The sequence below is a fragment of the Schistocerca piceifrons genome, chromosome X (assembly GCF_021461385.2).
Source record: "Schistocerca piceifrons isolate TAMUIC-IGC-003096 chromosome X, iqSchPice1.1, whole genome shotgun sequence".
NCBI classification, from domain to species: domain Eukaryota; kingdom Metazoa; phylum Arthropoda; class Insecta; order Orthoptera; family Acrididae; genus Schistocerca; species Schistocerca piceifrons.
Genome location: NC_060149.1, coordinates 291,388,632 through 291,408,747, shown reverse-complemented (window position 1 = coordinate 291,408,747; position 20,116 = coordinate 291,388,632). Strand labels below are relative to the sequence as shown.

The following is a 20,116-nucleotide window of genomic DNA, read 5'->3' as shown; positions in this document are numbered from 1 at the left end:
TCGATGAATAACGGACCAATATTCACGACGAAGACCGTAGTGGCTGACCGTCCGCGGTGACACCACAACTGATGGAAATTATGCGGCAAGCAGTTTTACAGAACCGGCGCTTCACATCTGCAGAACTCTCACTCTCTCGTCAATTCCCCCAGATGTCTCGCTCGCTGGTGCGCAACACTGTCTCCCGGTGACTTGATTTTCATAAGTGAGTGCAAGAGGAGTGCCAAGGCAACTGACAGATGAAGACAAAACCAAACGTCCGGCCGCAGCATTGACATTCATGCAGTGGTACTCAGAGAAAGGTGACTAGTTTCTCGGTCATGTTGTCACTGGGAATGAGATGTGGTTGTCGGTTGTCGCATACCACACCAGAAGCAAAACAACGGTCAAAGCAGAGGCGGCATAGTGGCTCACCTGCGAAGACCAGGTTCTGGCAGACAGTCTTTGTAAAAAAAAAAAAAAAAAAATCATGTGCGCTGTCTTCTGGCATCGACGCGGTGTCCTCCTGTGTGAGTTTTTACAGCGAGGAGACACCGTCACTGCTGATCGGTAAGTCAGACATTGAAAAATCTGGGGAGGGCGATCCAGAACAAGGGACATTGGATGTTGACAAGATTCATTAAGCTTGTGCATGACAATACAACACCTCCTACAGCCAATACCCCACAAAATTTGTTGAATCAGCTTGGAAGGGAGCTCTTCGACCATCCGCCCTATGCCCCAACAGACTTTCATCCGTTCCGTCTCATAAAGCGTTTTCTGGAGGAAGCGCTTCCATAACGACGCTGAGGTGCAGACTGAAGTGACTCCAGACGTTGGCGGTAGGCTACTATGACATGGGCATACAACTGCTGGTGCACCGTTGTGACAAGGATGGAAGGAATAAAGATTGGGTTTAACGTCCCGTCGATATCGAGGCCATTAGAGATGAAGCACAAGCTCGGAATGTAGCAAGGATATGGAAGTAAATCGGCCGTGCCTTTTCAGAGGAACCATCCCGGCATTTGGCTGGAGCGATGTAGGTAAGTCACGGGAAACCTAATTCTGGATGGCCGGACGTGGGTTCGAACCGTCCTGCTCCCGAATGCGAGTCCATTGTATTAACCACTGCGCCACCGCGCTCGGTCGTTCTGACAAATGCCTCAGCAAAGGTGGTGACTATGTTGAGAAGTAACCAGTGAATCTATATCAACATTCCAATAAATATTTCTTACTTAGGGCTCTTTTCGTTTTCTTTATCGGTCAGCGGAACTTACTTTCAAGCTGCAGCTCGTACTGAAGTGGGTGTTGGCATTGCTTCCATCTTGGTTACGATAATTCGTTCACTATGCAGTTCAGTAACGCACGCGCATTCCTACTTTCTTATTCTGTAATTGGCAACGGCCTTGCCGCAGTGGATACACCGATTCCCGTGAGACCACCGAAGTTAAGCGCTGTCGGGCGGGGTCGGCACTTGGATGGGTGACCATCTAGGCCACCATGCGCTGTTGCCATTTTTCGGGCTGCACTCAGCCTCGTGATGCCAATTGAGGAGCTACTCGACCGAATAGTAGCGGCTTTGGTCTAGAATACCATCATAACGACCGGGAGAGCGGTGTGCTGACCCCACGCCCCTCCTACCGCATCCTCCACTGAGGATGACACGGCGGTCGGATGGTCCCGGTAGGCGACTCGTGGCCTGAAGACGGAGTACACCTGCATTACCTCTGTTTTATTTTGTGCTGATAAACAGAGGAATTTAACAATATAATTTTTGATGTGTACTAAAATATCTAGTGATAGTAATACAGTACATGTGTGACATAGAACCAGCTATATGAGGAGGACTCGCTTTCATTGTTTTGCTAGAAATTTAGTCTTTCAGACGGGAATTTTATTGCTAAGACAATTAACACTTTTTCCACTTTTACAAGTAAACGTAAGACTAGTGATAATTTGGTTTTATGCTTACGATACTCCTTCTGGCATACACTGTCAATTTTGTAACTATTTTTTGTGTTTAAAATGCCGTCGTCTCTTAATTTCTTACTGAATAAGGCAACGAAACATTAACCATTGTCTGATTTGGGCTCTTCGTTATATTCAAAATCTACGACATCTGTTATGGATAGAGTTCTCTCTCGTCCAGTTCAAAACCACACCAGTGTGTTCCGCCCTAATAACGGAATATACACATTAAAAAAAAAAAATCTAACGGAAGGAAATACTGAAACTCCAGTTAAATGACGTCTTAAGGTGTTTCAGTTATTACATCTAGATTATATAATTCCCTTAAATGATTTCTGTTTCACAGAAATAACTGCAGAACTGGATCTCTGTCGTTCAACAATTCCTATCAGCAGCTTGCAAATAAGTTATTCAAAGCAACTGGTTAGTGTAGCATAGAGGTAGTCTAGTAACGGACATTGTTCTTCTACATACTGCTATGAAATATGTTCCGCATTGGTCAGGAATACGTGAAAAGTTTAAAGGTAATACGTGGAAGCTCGGTCATTATCAGTATTAGAAAAGAGCAAATGCTTTGACTTTCCCCCCTCTGACCCTTAATTGTACAAAAAAATTTAAAATCATCCCTTGTGAAGTTGAAAATATATGGAAGTGTGAGTTGTTTAGAAACTATCTTTTACTTTCAGGCGTAATTCAAGAAATATTATCAATAATCCTACAGGGTATGGACAAAAATTTGGCAACACCATAAACACAACATAATAGCATGCCTAATACCGCGTAGGAAAACCATTGGTATCAAAACAGCTTCCAGTAGTCTCAGAACGGATAAATATAGGTCCTGTATGGTCTTCAAGAGAATCTTATACCTTTCTTCCTGCAAAATAGTTTCACGTTAGGTAACGATGATGGAGGTGGATAGTTGTCACCCACCCTTCTGTCCAAAGCAGACAACAAAGGCTCAGTAATATTGAGATGTTGGTAACTGTAGTGGCGACAATTCATCCTCGTGCCCACAATATCAGTTCTGGACCGGATGTGTGAACCGGACTTCTGACGTCTAGGAACACAGCATCGCCATTGAGGAACAAACTTTGTATCGTGGGATGGATCTGATTAATCAAAATGGTCACATAACCCTTGGCAGTAATGTGACCTTGCATAGTACCCACAAGGCCCATGGAGTACCACGATGTGGCTGCCCAAATCATAACCGAAACCGCCGCCTTGTTTCACTCTTGGGACGTAAAGTCGGCCAGAAGTTGGTAATAGTGTGAGACTAGACTCATCTGACCATATGAAATTCTTTCGTTGCTTCATAGTCCCGGTTTTGTGGCTACGGCGCTACGTTATTATCTTGTGGGCATTTACATAATCGATGAGAGGTTTTGGAATTCCAGTCGTCCTGCATTTCCCAGCTTATGGAGCTCCCTTCGTGGTTTATAGATGCTGACGGAGTCCGCTAGTGCTACATTCAGTTCTGCAGTGACTTCTGCAGCTGCCGTCCATTTATTTTTCGTCACAGTCCTCTTCAATGACCGTTTGTTATAATCACTCAACTAATTTCGTCCGTGTTGTCACTTAACAGATAATGTTTTTCGTTTTCCCTATATACGGTATAATTCTTCAATGTGATGCCTCTTGAAACATAAAACACTACGGCTACCTTGGTTACAGAAGAAATACGAGTACTAAGAATGTGTCCACGTTCAATTTCACTTAGCTTCGTCTTAATGCACTCACATCTACCCAGAACACTGTTCTGAACACGATTGACGCTTGCACTATATTGAGGACATTGTACAGGTGTCATTCGTGGTCAAACACAACAACTCAACGTGCAAGTTTCGCTAGCATCTGCGTTTATGTTCGAGAATGCATTTGTCCCGGTATTTTCATTTGTGTTCAGCCCTTGTACGTTACATAAAAAACAGTCGAAATCTCCACGATAGGCCTGTAATATGAATCAGTTAATGAAGTCTATGATATTTTTCGCTTATGATGAGTTATTAAAGCTCCGCTCTTGATATATTTGACAATGATTAAATTTAGGCGATGCCTTTCGTGTTATTTTTTCACAGTTGTTCATATGAAAACGCGTATTCTCGCAGTGAAATGTGAAACACTTTATTATTATAGCAGATATTTAAAGAATAGCATACGTGTGCCAATGTGCAATGAAATTGTTATACATGTCCACACAGTATGCAAATAAATCATTATTCCACGGATAAAATGTCTTTTAACGTATAGAATCGAAAAATATTTTTTTTATTTTTTATTTTTTTTCGTAGTCTACTGACCAGTCGAACGGTTTTTATCAGAGAAGGAATGTTATGTTAGTTTGTTAACGGCGAGGGAAGGAACAGACCACGACAGTGCTCCATGCAGAATGAATTATTAAAAATTCGCTTGAATTGGCTACTATCTGTGAAAACGACATGCAATTACAGAAAGAAGCGATTAAGTGTATACAACGATAAAACACTAATATATACATCAATTCAGTGGTGGAGCAAACGTCCGATGGCACGGTATTATTTTATCATTCTGTTCCACAATATTCGTTCCTTCCCTGAAAAACAAATCCCTATTTGTGCACGCACTCTTCTTTACGATTGGGATAAGGATGACTCATAGATTTCACACCCATGAACTCTACTAAAACAATTAAAACCAACCTGCTTAAGAAACACAACAAAATACTGGGAACTAAACCCTAACTATAAACTAACATGGAATCTATATTAACTCTTCTATAGCAAGCCCGAAACAGACTAAAACTAATAACTGGCCGAGCCTGGGGATTGTATCTCTCCACCAGACTACATATCCACAAATCCTCTATCCGCCCTATTTCCATTTCAATAAAACTCTGTCACTCCCTGAATACTCTTGAATACTAATCACTGCACCTAGCAGTCACCATCCAATTGTCCCTCCCTGAACGAATCCATCATCGGTTCATAAAATTCCCGTCTATCCTTATTAGCACTGAACACCTATGAATTCCATGAACTAAACCTACACAATTCCATCGTTTCTTTACTAATTCCCAGTCCTGGTACATTGCAGTATCTACACCAAAACATCATTGTGATCATACACCTACGTACTCTCCAAACTTCTTCCAATTTTCTGTGAGAGGCTCTCAGCTCTAGTAAATGAAATCGAACACAGCATCAATCCATTTTATCAGATCTAACCTATCCCTCTATCTACCCTTTTCTATACGGGAGCTCTGAAGCGCTGTTCCCCTTTTCTCGCAACTACGTCACTATGGGACAACCTCGTCCTTTCTTACACAAACTCAGACTCCCATGTTCTCCCACCACCAACCCTTGCACATTACAACAATACCGCACGCCAATCCAGTAAATCCATTGGTACCCTTCGCACTATACTCTTAGAGAGCCAGTCAACCTCAGAGATGATTAGTTTTGTGGAGGCGTGAGGTGTGACGAACTGTTAGATCAGGAGGGTTAGGGACGTCAGAGTAGGTGCAGTGAGCCCTGGTAGGACACGGCGGTCGAGTGAAGTATGTGTCCGGAGGAAGGAAGGCGGGCCATGGTTATGGAGAGAATACAATACACCTCTCAACGAGTTTACTGTTGAAATTCGCCGAGCTATTGTCTTCTCGACATGATAAACGTTATTGAAGCAGTAAATGTGTTCAGTTTCACAACAAAAGCACAGCCTTACTACCAGGAAGGCAAATAGAGCGCTTGTACGCATATCTTAAAAGATCAACCAAACATGTAAAGGTTTTCACAAGTTATCGGTGCGTTCATACCGCCACGAACAAAGCGCAGAGACTGGCGTGCAGAACGGGCCTCGCGAAGGCCAGCCCGCATGGCTTCACCTCGAAAGTACTGAGGAGCAGATAATGACTGCTGCGATTGTAGTCTAGCGCGCAACATTGAGGAATGCGTGACGGACACTGGTCTGCAATGGTAACCTGTTGCATAAGAGCCCTGCCGTTACCTATGGGACGACTCCCAAAGTTGCTTTCTCCCCCTCCTGTCTACTGTCCTGTCAGAGTTTCGAAGACTTTTCTAAGTAACAACAAAGGAATACTCCTGGTACTGACTGTAGCTAATGACGCGAACGTGTTTTTCATCACAATATGTGTGAGAAATTTTATTCTAATCGCTGCAGTGCGACCATTACTTTGATATAGGAAAAAGGTAAAGGGAAAAGGGTGGGAGAGACAAAGGAAGAAAAATAAGAAAAAGAGTATATTATTTTGTCGCGCAAGCGGCAGACTGGGAACAAGCCTAGCTTAAGTTTTTAGGTGTGACCCTGGTTCGGTGAGAATGGTACCAGCGACGCTGCCTGTACATATGCAAGCATTCCTTCAAATGACCCAGCTCGTTCATAAGTGCACTCAGTTCCAGACTGCCCGTCTCGTAATAATCATGGAGCATGTACTGGTTACTGAATTCTAAACTTCCGAGTAAGCAACATCGCTTGCCGCCAGAACAATGAGACAATCATATGCGTGCCTATTGTACAGGATATTACGTAATTAAATGTGAAATGTCCACGAGTATATATGTCTGTGCTTAAGTTAAGTAAACAGGTGTCTAGGAATAAATAATGATGATCAGTATATGATTTACGTGTACAGTTAGTAATGGTAAGAAGTCATAGAACAGCATAACTGAGTACGCTACCGGTGTTCTTGTGAAAAAGAAACTCCGTAAAAGTACAAAATTCCGACACTGAACACAGAGAATGCCTCAGGCTGTGTAACAGAACTCTCCTACTATCCATTTCACTTCACTCCACAAGGTACACTCTATGATCGAAAGTGCCCGGACAACTACAGAAACATACGTTTTTGATACTAGGTGCATTGTGCTACAACCTACTGTCAGGTACTCCATACCAGCGACCTCAGTAGTCATTAGACATCGTGAGAGAGCAGAATGGGGTGCTCCGCGGAACTCACGGACAAGGAACGTGGTCAGGTGATTGGGTGTCACTTGTGTCGTACGTCTGTACGCGAGATTTCCATACTCCTAAACATCCCTAGGTCCACTGTTTCCAATGTGATAGTGAAGTGGGAACTTGAAGGGACACGTACAGCACAAAAGCGTACAGGCCGACCTCGTCTGTTGACTGACAGAGACCGCCGACAGTTGAAGAGGTTTGTAATGTGTAATAGGCAGACATCTATCCAGACCATCAACCAGGAATTCCATCTGCATCAGGATCCACTGCAAGTACTATGACAGTTAGGCGGGAGTAGAGGAAACTTGGATTTCATGGTCGAGCGGCTGCTCATAAGCCATACAGCACGCCGAAAATGCCAAACGACGCCTCGGTTGGTGTAAGGAACGTAAACATTGGATTATTGAACAGTGGAAAAACGTTGTGTGGAGCGACGGAATCCGATGGCAGGGTGTGGGTATGGCGAATGCCCGGTAAACGTCATCTGCCAGCGTGTGTAATGCCAACAGTAAAATTCGGAGGCGGTGGTGTTATGGCCTGGTCGTGTTTTTCGTGGAGAGGGCTTCCATTCCCTGTTGTTTTGTGTGGTACTATCACAGCACAGGTCTCCATTGATGTTTTAAGCACCTTCCTGCTTCTCACTGTTGAAGAGCAATTCAGGGATGGTGATTGCATCTTTCAATACGACGGCTGTGCACCGCTGTAATGGACTGGCCTGCACAGTCCTGACCTGAATCCTACAGAACACCTTTGGGATGTTTTGGAACGCCGACCTCGTGCCGGCCCTCGCCTACCGACATCGATACCTCTCTTCAGTGCAGCACTCCGTGAATAATGGGCTGCCATTCTCCAAAAAACCTTCCAGCACCTGATTGAACGTATGCCTGCGAGAGTGGAAGCTGTCATCAATGCTAAGGGTGGGCCAACACCATATTGAATTCCAGCATTACCGTTGGAGGGCACCACGAACTTTTAAGTCTTTTTCAGTTAGGTGTCTGGGAACTTTTGATCACATAGTGTACCTTCGTTTTGTAGTGGAGGCTATTTTGTGTGTCACTATCACTTCCCCCTTTTCCTGTTCCAGTCGTGAATTTGCGAGAAGAACGAATGTTGGTAAGATTCTGCGTGAATTCGAGTCTGTATACGCTGTTGGGAACGTACGCTCTAGAAATTTTAACAGCAAACCACAGCGTGATGCAGAACGCCTCTCTCGCAGCGCCTATCACTGTAGTTGACTGAGTATCTTCGTGACGCTTTTGCGGTTACTAACTGAACCTGTAACGAAACGTACTGCTCTTCGCTGAGTCTTTTCTAGTCTGTCTATTGATTCTATCTGTTACGGATCTCAGATTGACGAGCAATATTCAAGTATTGGTCGAACCAGTGTTTTGTGAGATATCTCTTTTTTGGGGTGGACTACACTTCCTGAGAATTATTACAATGAATCTCAGTCTGGCATCTGCCTTACCAACTATTCGTTTTATGTGGCGTTTTTAATTCGCTCCGTACTCATACTTCTAGATACACGGGGTCTGCCGGCCGGGGTGGCCGAGCGGTTCTAGGCGCTTCAGTCTGGAACCGCGCGACCGCTACGGTCGCAGGTTCGAATCCTGCCTCGGGCATGGATGTGTATGATGTCCTTAGGTTAGTTCTAGGGGACTGATGACCTGAGATGTTAAGTCCCATAGTGCTCAGAGCCATTTGAACCATTTTTGAGGATACGGAACAAAAAAGGTCTAGAGACCATTTATTCAGTCACACATCGTTACAGAGACTGTGGTCTAATACGTGCAGTACCATTCAGCCACAGCTACAGTACGTGCTGTAAATGGTTTCCACGTGCCTCAACGCAAGTGTGTACGCACCGTAACATGTTCTGTCTCACACGTTCACATCGGACAGGATGCTTCCGAACAGTGTCAAAGGCAGCATGAATACGCTGCTCCAGTGTCTCCACATCTGTAATGGGCTCTGCATGCACAATATTTTTGAGGTGGCCCCATAACCAAAAATCGCACGGGTTGAGACAAGGTGAACGAGCAGGCAGTGCAACTTGACCCCCTCTTCCGATCCATTGACCAGGGAAGACACGACTGAGATGCGTCCGGACGTTAATGGCGAAGTGGGCTGGAGCACCATCATGTAGCAGCCACATAACCCTTCGAATCACCAGTGGTACTTCTTCCAGCAGGGGAGGCAAAGTCACCCGCATGGAACGCAGACAGTTCCAGCCTGTTAGGTGACGCGGAAGGAAGGTTGGTCCCAAAATACGGTAGTAACAATTGTCCTAGAGAACGTTCCACACGTTTGCCTGGGTTACCCTGTACTGGCGGGCCAACTGCCTGGTACTGATACTGCGGTCGCCTTCCACAGTGTTAGGCAGATTTTCCTCCAAGTCGGATGCCTGAACATTTCGGGTACGTCCTTCACGATTTCCTGCTTCCTGAAACGAACCTGTCTGAGACAAACGGTGAAACACAGTTGCAAACATTGAATTCTGTGGTTGTTGTCGGAGGGGACAAGTCTCCTAATACAACCTTGCTGCCCGCCGCCCGTTGCCATTTGCCTTTCCGTAAGTAATCACCATATCGGCAAACTCTCGATTCGAATACGGAACCATTGCATACAACGTTGTATCGCATCCACTACAAGGTGAGTCAGCAACAGGAGTGAATCGGACACATTAGCAGTTACTAAGGCAGAAGAGGGCACTAGGGCATTACGTACCACCCTCTAGGAGGAACCCATGCGTAATGTAACTGTGGCTGCATGGTATTAGACCGCAGTCTCTTTAACAAAGTATGACTGAATAAATGGTCTCTAGTACGGAAACTATGCATTTCCTGACTTAAGTTCATTAGACCTTTTTTGTTCCGTATCCTCTCATCGATTAGTCCCTAGACTTTTTACACGGCGGAAAAGGAACCCCGTATAACACTCCCACGGGGCGCGTCGGAAGTTAATTTTACGTCTGAAGATCTCTCACCGTTGAGAATCACATACCGTGTTCTATTGTTTTCAGAACCCATGCTGATTCCTACAGCGGAGATTTTCTGTTTCCAGAAATGTCGTAATACGCGAGCATGTACCATGTTCGAAAATTTTACCACAGGCCGATGTCATAGAGATAGGCCTATTGCTTGAAAACGGAAATGACTTCCACTTTTTTACAATGGCCTTCGGTACACCTTTGTTAGAAGAGGAGCAACTTCTGTCGCATACTCTATGTAGCATGGTATTGTTATCTCATCAGGTCCAGTGTCCTTTCGTCTCTTGAAAAATTTCAGTTGTGTTTCTGTCCCGTAATTATTGATTTCGATATCTGTAATTTTGACATTCGTGCGACGATTTAAAGGAGGAACCACAGTACCCTCTTCCTCATTGAAACAGTTTTGGAAAAAAGCTTTTAGTATTTTGGCCTTCTCTGTGTCATCCTCTGTCTGGGGATGTCATTATGGTCACAGAGTGTCGGACAGGCGACTTCGAAACGTTTTCTGATTTAACATAAGACCAAAACTTCTTAGCATTTTGCTTTCAAACTCGTTGAACGCCTCATGTATTTAGCTACATCTCCAATGAGCACAGGAAATTCTGATTTCTTTAATTAGTAGAGGGAAACGTCAACGGTATGAAGCATAGTCCGATGGGGTACCACAGTCCTCGTACAGACGAAATTCATGTTTTCTCTGGACAGTGATAACAGTTTGGAACGTAAGTTTGTCCTTGTGCATGGATGGAAGGTACACCAAGCTTTAAAGTTCCATGAACGACGAAGTCATCGGAAACGGAGTACAAACACAGACTGGACAAGTATAGGTCAAGAAATCAGTGGTTGTCTTCTCAAAGGAGCCATCCGTGCAGTTGGCTTGAGTAATGTAGGGTAAGCACAGCAAATATAATTTTGAAATGGAAGGGCGGGATTTGAACCCCACTCCTCTCGAATGAAATTTCACTGCCTTAGCAGTTGAGCAACCACGTTCTGATCTTTTGTGTAGGTTTATAGTCTCATAACACAGGAAACCTCTTGCTACTGATCTTCAGTACCTCGTAAAGCCTATGAAGTGAAAAAAATCTATTATGTTTGCTGACAGCATTTTCTTGATTTTTGCAGCAATATTATTGAAGACACAGCGGTAACTAGTTTCCACACAGATAGAGGATGCCAGAAACATAAATTTGGTTTTTCGTCTTTAAACACGGATATTGTTGCTGCATCCATAATGGGCCTTAGGAAAAAATATTTTGCATCATGTTCTTGTAAAAACTATTTCATGGTTTCTGCAAATGGTACCTCTCTGAAGTTGAGAATGTGCAATACATCCAGTTTTACACTGAGAATACAGGGTCTGAGAATGAAATGAGAAGATTTCCGTTGGTTACTGAAGAAGCAATTTTTACTATTTTATTACATATTTAAGTGGCAGTCAAGTGAAAACAGACAGATGGAAAAAAGTAAGTAAAATGTTTATTATTTCAAATGTAATCGCCGTAACTGTTAATACGTGTATACCACTGTAAGATAAGACGGTCAGTGCCTTTGTGGAAAAATGTTTGTGGTTGGCCAGCCTTTGTGGCCGAGCGGTTCTAGGCGCTACAGTCTGGAACCGCACGACTGCTACGGTCGCAGGGTCGAATCCTGCCTCGGGCATGGATGTGTGTGATGTCCTTAGGTTAGTTAGGTTTACGTAGTTCTAAGTTCTAGGGGACTGATAACCTCAGATGTTAAGTCCCATAGTGCTCAGAGCCATTTTTGTTTGTGGTTGCCTACGGAACTAAGATTGTACCCTGGCGTCGACCTCTTCGTCCTAAGCAAATCGACAGCCACGAATGTCTCCCTTTCAGGTCTCTATCAAATATGGAAATTTCATGGGGAGAGATCTGGACTGTATGGGGGTGAAACTTTTGCAGCATAGTCGATGCAACAGCCACGCCAACTGCGGGAAAGTCATGATTACCTTTTCCTTTAACTGCAAGGGCCGGCTGCTCATTGATTTTCTGGACACTAATCCACGTGTTGTTCACTTTGATGTGATTTTCATCAAGAATCTTGACAATATGATCGGAGAATACGGTTCATTACTGATAGTCGCTCCAATTAAGAGATTACACACTCTGAAGACTTCTTGGAGAACCCTTCCCCTTACGAGTCACTTATTCCAAGGTGTAAGGCATCGCACGTGGTTGATCGACATGGATTTTTTAAACCGCTGCTAGTTGAACTGCTGCGATGTTTTCAAAGGTCTGAAGAGTTTTTACACTACCGCCTTTCTCTTTGAACGTCGGTTCGACTCGCTAGAGGTTGCTTATCAACATTCCAGTCGAATTGTCTGATGGAACAAGCTGCTTACGCATAATTTAAAAATGGCTCCGAAAGTTGCGTCGTGGCTTCACCAAACTCTCATCATTCAGATACTATCTTTCAGTGCGTAACCACGTCGATCATCCGACCGACGATTCATTGCACCTAAACGGTACGCCGTGCAGATGGTGGGGCCCAGTAACCTTCATTCCGACCACATCCCTAGTGTGTCCCATAGATACATAAAATCTTCCCGTTTAATTGGAGGAGCTTTTATTTAGCGTATACTGCATATGTAAAAAATATGGGGGAAGGCGGTTAATATGTGTTTAGCAACTTCAGGAAATCATGAAATTAGAATTAAAGTATGAGGAACAGACGAAAAAGCAAGGATTAACGAAAGATCAGTAATGCTTGCGAGCCTTTTTGTTTTGATACCAGAAGTCAGAAGGAAACACGCTAGTTCAACTAGAGCGGCTCACTGCCCTCACAGACGAGAGTCACGCTGAAGGTCGGGTAACCGCCGTGTCGCAATTCCTAAATCTGTTATTTGGCACTGCCGCCAGAAGCGCACCGAAATACGCATCACCTATTACGGCTTACCGGTCTTGTTTTGCAAAAACTTTAAAAAGCATTCGAAATAAGTATTTAATGTTATAGGAGCTTAAGTGGTCGTCCTGCAGTCTTAACTGTCATATAAAGAATTTCATCGGTCCTTGACTTGGAGCTTTTGTGACTTCGCAGAGCCCACATCATCTGATGGTGTGGCAGCAGTGTCAGGGAAGAGAGCGACCGTTGCTTGCCAGTCTGCAGTTTCTGGGAACGACTCGGACAATAGTTGTCTGAAAACAGAAGATGCTGCAGTACGCCAGCTCATCTGAAGATAAGCAGAGTAGGAATAAATATACCGTCGATGACGCGGGTGTGGACAGCAGTGGGAAAGGAAAGCGGACGTGTCCTTTTCAGAGGTACAGTCCAAGCATTTGCCTTGAGTGCTTCTTTATTTTTTAAACTTCAGTCTGGATGGCTGTACATGAATTTGAATCATGCCCTTCTCGAATACAAGAGCACTGTGTTAATTACTGCGTCACCTCATTCGACAACTTGTCTGAATTTCGTTTGCCGATAGTTTTCCACTCTCGTATATTGTAATGTTCGACCAGCGCCCCTCAGCCTATTCCCAAGCGCATTTCACACACCAAGTTAATGCTAATGTTCTCTGATGAGCGATCATCTCTCAAACGAAGTCTTGGCACGACTGCCAATTAGAATTTCGTTAAGATAGTCTCGAAAGTACTGCCACTGCTTTCACAGTCGAAACAGTGCAGTCAAAGTTATTTTCGAACTTGGATGCTTTTGTGACGGATGACAGGTCTGTACACGTCTCGAAGCTGTATGTCAGCTGCCTGTATGCTGAATTTCGGCCTATTTGATTTTCATATATGATTAGTAATAGCAGCAGTAGTTGTGTAGACTGAAATACACGGTACGCCCGTAGTAGAAGAGAAAGCATTTTTGAAGATACGAGCTCATATAAATAACAAACTTGCTGCGAATGCAGACTGTATCGTCTGTGTTCAGCTACAAAGTGCAGAATGGTGTGGCACAATGATAACTCCGGACTCACATGTGGGAGGAGCGAGATCCAACCTCCAATACGGTCATACAGATTACCATTTCCTTCAATTTCTAAGGTGAAGGCTAGGATAGTTCATCTGAAACAGACAGAGCTGTTTTTCTTCCCCATCCTTGCAAAAGCCGAAGCTGCTTTCCGTCTCCAGTTATCTCGTTGAGCCGGCCGGAGTGGCCGAGCGGTTCTAGGCGCTACAGTCTGGAACCGCGCGACCGCTACGGTCGCAGGTTCGAATCCTGCCTTGGGCATGGATGTGTGCGATGTCCTTGGGTTAGTTAGGTTTAAGTAGTTCTAAGTTCTAGGGGGACTGATGACCTCAGAAGTTAAGTCCCATGACGCTCAGAGCCATTTATCTCGTTGATGTTGAAACGTCCCTGCTTCTGTCGCAATAGTGGACAGGGACACTACGTCAGTAATGTGTGGATAAGCTGAGAATTTGGGTCTGACGCCGGCCGGTGTGGCCGAGCGGCTCTAGGCGCTTCAGTCTGGAACCGCGCGACCGCTACGGTCGCAGGTTCGAATCCTGCTTCGGGCATGGATGTGTGTGATGTCCTTAAGTTAGTTAGGTTTAAGTAGTTCTAAGTTCTAGGGGACTGATAACCTCAGATGTTAAGTCCCATAGTGCTCAGAGCCATTTGACCCTTTTTTTTGGGGGGGGGGGGAGTGTCTGACGAGAGGCGTGCTAAGGTAGTAGAGTAGTCCATGCATTTGCGATGAGCAGTGTGTCCGTATGGCTTAGTGGTTAGAGCATCTGCCTAGTAAGCAGGAGATCCGGGTTGCAACCACAATCCGGCACAAATTTTCAACTTTCCCCTTGATGTAAATCAACGTCCCCTGCCGCCCCCCCCCCCCCCCCGCCCCATATATATATATGTATATAAAGGGTGGTCCATTGATTGTGACCGGGCCAAGTATCTTACGAAATAAGCATCAAACGAAAAAACTACAAAGAACGAAACTCTTCTAGCTTGAAGGGGGAAACCAGATGGCGCTCTGGTTGGCCCGCTAGATGCCGTTGCCATAGGTCAAACGGATATCAACTGCGCTTTTTTAAATAGGACCCCCATTTTTATTACATATTCGTGTAGTACGTAAAGAAATATAAATTTTTTAGTTGGACCACTTTTTTCGCTTTGTGATAGATGGCGCTGTAATAGTCACAAACATAAGTACGTGGTACAACGTAACATTCCCCCAGTGCGGACGGTATTTGCTTCGTGATACATTACCCGTGTTAAAATGGACCGTTTACCAATTGTGGAAAAGGTCGATATCGTGTTGATGTATGGCTACTGTGATCAAAATGCCCAACGGGCGTGTGCTATGTATGCTGCTCGGTATCCTGGACTATATCATCCAAGTATCCGGACCGTTCGCCGGATGGCTACGTTATTTAAGGAAACAGGAAGTGTTCAGCCACATGTGAAACGTCAACCACGACCTGCAACAAATGATGATGCCCAAGTAGGTGTTTTAGCTGCTGACGCGGCAAATCCGCAGGTCAGTAGCAGACAAATTGCGCGAGAATCTGGAATCTCAAAAACGTCGGTGCTGAGTGTGCTACATCAACATCGATTGCGCCCGTACTGTATTTCTATGCACCAAGAATTTCATGGCGACGCCTTTGAACGTCGTGTACAGTTCTGCCACTGGGCACAAGAGAAATTACGGAACGATGACAGATTTTTTGCACGCGTTCGATTTAGCGTTATTCACCAACAGCGGTAACGTAAACCGGCATAATATGCACTATTGGGCAACGGAAAATCCACGATGGCTGTGACAATTGGAACATCAGCGACCTTGGCGGGTTAATGTATGGTGCGGCATTATGGGAGGAAGGATAATTGGCCCCCATTTTATCGATGGCAATCTAAATGGTGCAATGTATGCTGATTTCCTACGTAATGTTCTACCGATGTTACTACAAGATGTTTCACTGCATGACAGAATGGCGATGTACTTCCAACATGATGGATGTCCGGCACATAGCTCGCGTGCGGTTGAAGCGGTATTGAATAGCGTATTTCATGACAGGTGGATTGGTCGTCGAAGCACCATACCATGGCCCACACGTCCACCGGATCTGACGTCCCCGGATTTCTTTCTGTGGGGAAAGTTGAAGGATATTTGCTATCGTGATCCACCGACAACGCCTGACAATATGCGTCAGCGCATTGTCAATGCATGTGCGAACATTACGGAAGGCGAACTACTCGCTACTGAGAGGAATGTCGTTACACGTATTGCCAAATGCATTGAGGTTGACGGACATCATTTTGAGCATTTATTGCATTAATGTGGTATTTACAGGTAATCATGCTGTAACAGCATGTGTTCTCAGAAATGATAGGTTCACAAAGGTACATGTAACACATTGGAGCAACCGAAATAAAATGTTCAAACGTACCTACGTTTTGTATTTTAATTTAAACAACTTACCTGTTACCAACTGTTCGACTAAAATTGTGAGCCACATGTTTGTGAGTATTACAACGCCATCTATCACAAAGCGAAAAAAGTGGTCCAACTAAAACATTCATATTTCTTTACGTAATACACGAATATGTAATAAAAAATGGGGGTTCCTATTTAAAAAAAACGCAGTTGATATCAGTTTGATCTATGGGAGCGCCATCTAGCGGGCCAACCATAGCGCCATCTGGTTTCCCCCTTCATGCTAGGCAAGTTTCGTTCTTTGTAGTTTTTTCGTTTTGACGCTTATTTCGTGAAGTATTTGGCTCGGTCACGATCAATGGACCACCCTATATATATATATATATATATATATGGTGTCTTTCCGGACATGCCCGAAAGAACAGATACCATTTTGATCCTGCAGCCATCAAAAATCAAGACACAAAGGAATAAACGACATGTAGCTGCGTACTGGACATTGATTTATATCAAGGGAAAAGTTGAAAATTTGTGCCGGATTGTGGTTGCAACCCGGATCTCCTGCTTACTAGGCAGATGCTCTAACCACTAAGCCTTCCGGACAGAGCGGTCACCGCAAATACGCGGACTACTATAGCACGCCTCCCGTCAGACCGAAATTCTCAGCTTATCCACACACTACAGACGTAGTGCCCCTTCCCAATATGCTCATCGCTCGCGGCGTTTCGCCGATTCCCGTAAGAGTTCGAGGGTGATGTGCATCTACACCGACCGAAGGGATCATTGACCAGTCTCGCCTTGATTATATCGTTTGGAAAACACTATAGAGCGTAACGAAAATGTACTGCAGGAGACTTTCCTCAAATGTAGATGAAGAAATTAAGTTATACGAACATGGGTCTGTAAACGCTTTGTTTCCATGTTGCAACTCATTTTCTTCAACTCATTAATCACAGGAAACGTACACGATCAGAATGCACCAGCATACCACATTCAACTCTTTCTCACTGAAGACGTTCAATATGCCCTCCGGGGACATTGATACATGCATCAACCCGTCGTCGTAGTGAACCTCGGATGCGCTGATGTATCCCTGGAGTATTGCGTACGGTTTCACAGCCTTCCATAATACGGACAAGGAGACTCTGAATATCTTGTATTGAGGTTCCCCGCTTTCAAATGCCTCCACAAATAAAAGTCCAGTGTGTTTAGGTCCGGAGAGCGTGGAGGCCAGGCGATTGGCACATCTCTTCGTATCCATATGTCACCGAATCTTTTATCTGGAAGCCGACGGCCATTCACACTAAAATGAGGAGGTGCTCCATCGTGCAAATGGGCATCTGCCATCTCTGCATTTGTGTACATTGCCATTGCAGGAGCCAAGTCTAAGATTAGCTCTATGCAGTAGCCTGTGTGCTTGCAACGATCGTACTGATCACTGAAACAATTGATGTTATCTGTAAAGAAGTAATGACGTCGCATAGCAACAGGGCATGTATAACAAAAGCACTAACGATGCACAACGTAACCAGATGTCACCAGAGTGCGTGTTCCCCATTATTGTAACGTTCTGTTCTTGTGTGTTTTCCATGATTGGGTTGGAGAAAATGAGCTGTAACATGGAAACAAAGCATTTCCAGATCCATGTTCAGGTAACATAATTTCTTAGTCTACGTGTGAGGAATGCGTGCTGCAATTTCTGCTGTACATTTTTGTTACATTCTGCATATATGAAGAAGATTGTTTGACGTACTGTCGTCATCGAAGCCATTCGAGACGAGAGACAGAAGACTCCAGACCCACATAATTCACGCGATAGATGAACTCCACGGACAAGCAAATTTGCCAAATTAGAAATGGTTTGTGGATGATTTTGTACATCCCTATAGTCAAGTATCATTAGTTGTCTATCTCCCCCAAAGTTAAAGTCATCAGAATAAAGTCTATCAAAACGTGGATTGCGCTGTGCATAGGCAGATAGCGTAAACGACGCTCTTGTTTGTTAGAATGTGCAAAAGTTATGTGGCTTCAATACTGGCAGATGGGCTCACAGATCGCCGCCACTTCCTACTGTGAGCAATAGCTTTCTTTACAACCACGAAGAGAAGAGTAAATGAAGCCGAAGAGCTCATTATCCTACGATGAAATTTTCCCTGAAGATAGCAGGATGAAATAGAAACCTAAAACGTGTAATATATGTTACAAGTTTCACACAGAAAGCAGCCTATCGTTAAACAGCCAAGAATGAGCCACAATGTCGATAACAGGCTCGAAACACCACTGGAAATTCTTAAGAAATGAAGAACTTGAAGCAGATATTCAGCTATAAACCACAACATTTTTCTGACTGTTACGTCCCTCTCGAGTCCTTAGCTGCATTTGAACTGAGTGTTGTAAAAAGCAAAATCAATTTGAGTCGGAATTTGCGTGCCTGAACCACTTTTGAACAGGGATGTGATAACGCTCTTATTTATTCTCTCTCTCTCTCTCTCTCTCTCTCTCTCTCTCTCTCTCTCTCTCTCTCTCTGTCTCTCTCACCTACTCACACACACACACACACACACACACACACACACACACACACACACACAGAGAGAGAGAGAGAGAGAGAGAGAGAGAGAGAGAGAGAGAGAGAGAGAGAGAGAGAGCAGTCTCAACCGGAAGTGAGCTCCTTGAAAAATGTTTTTCAAACTCTTACGATCTTGACACTATACTCTCGAAATCACTTATGTGTCCATATGAGCTGTCGTATTCCGTTCAGTTATACTGTGTTATTAGAACGAACCAACTGAGTTTGTTTTATGTCTTCAAATGGCTCTGAGCACTATGGGACTTAACATCTGAGGTCATCAGCCCCCTAGAACTTAGAACTACTTAAACCTAACTAACCGAAGGACATCACACACATCCATGCCCGAGGCAAGACTCGAACCTGCGACCGTAGCGGTCTCGTAGTTCCAGGCTAAAGTGCCTAGAACCGCTCGGCCACACCGGCCGGCTATGTATTCTAACACAAGGTTCGTCACATGTACGGTAAGCTACTGCTAGGCAGTGATACTCTATAAACGTTTTAACAGTCTCCTAGATTTTAGGTATGAGTCTGGTGTGTACTAGATCTAGATATTCCTCGTAATTTGTGGGAGACATCGGAGGGAGGGACTAGGGGGGGGGGGGAGGAGTTAGGTCCAAATATGCTCTCCTACGGTGCCTGTTGTAGCTAAAATATCCTTTTTATTTCTAAAAGTCCGATCTGTTACAGACAGGTTAGTTTAATACAAACCCAAAAGTCGTCATTACTTGTTTGTGTGCGATTGCAGAGTGGATAAGTGGGAGTGAGACAAACAAGCTGGTACTCGTCCAGATAAATAGGAAAGATTGCATGCCGGTCTCCGGGGCGAGTGGCCAGGAAGTGGCCGCGCAGCCCGAGGCGTCAGCTGCTGACCTCCGCACTAACACCGGCTGAGCACGTGCAAGTCCTTCTCAGCGTCTGCGACTACAGAGGGTGTTACCGGCAGCACACGCTCTGGCGTACTGCCAGATGCTCACACTGAGCTCAGTTCGTAAACGGACTTTAATCAATTTTTTTCTTTTAATATGGATCTCGTTCGAGGAATGCCAAACCTATTTTTTCAAGACGGACAAGGTCGATTCCTTTCACTGTCATTGTCCAGCACACTTTGTATTCAGTCCCTAATGATTCTCGATTTATAAGGTACGTTGAACTCAAACTTTCGTTCTTTCCTTTCCATAAAGTAGTACGTAAAGTAACTATTGATTTAGGTTGGAAACACCCCAAGCTGTGTATCTAATAGCTTGCAAACATAGACGCATGAACAAATAGGCCTATCAGTTGCCCAGGATAGTCAATTGATGACTAAAACATC

At 44.4% G+C, this 20,116-nt stretch overlaps 1 protein-coding gene and 1 pseudogene across 1 annotated transcript in view; one reads left to right on the top strand and one right to left on the bottom strand.

The window, feature by feature from the left end:
- Positions 1 to 20,116, bottom strand: part of LOC124721304 (facilitated trehalose transporter Tret1-2 homolog) — a 313,685-nt gene that overhangs the window by 289,775 nt on the left and 3,794 nt on the right. The gene's annotated exons all lie outside the window — the stretch shown is intronic.
- Positions 1,376 to 1,493, top strand: LOC124723669 (annotated as a pseudogene).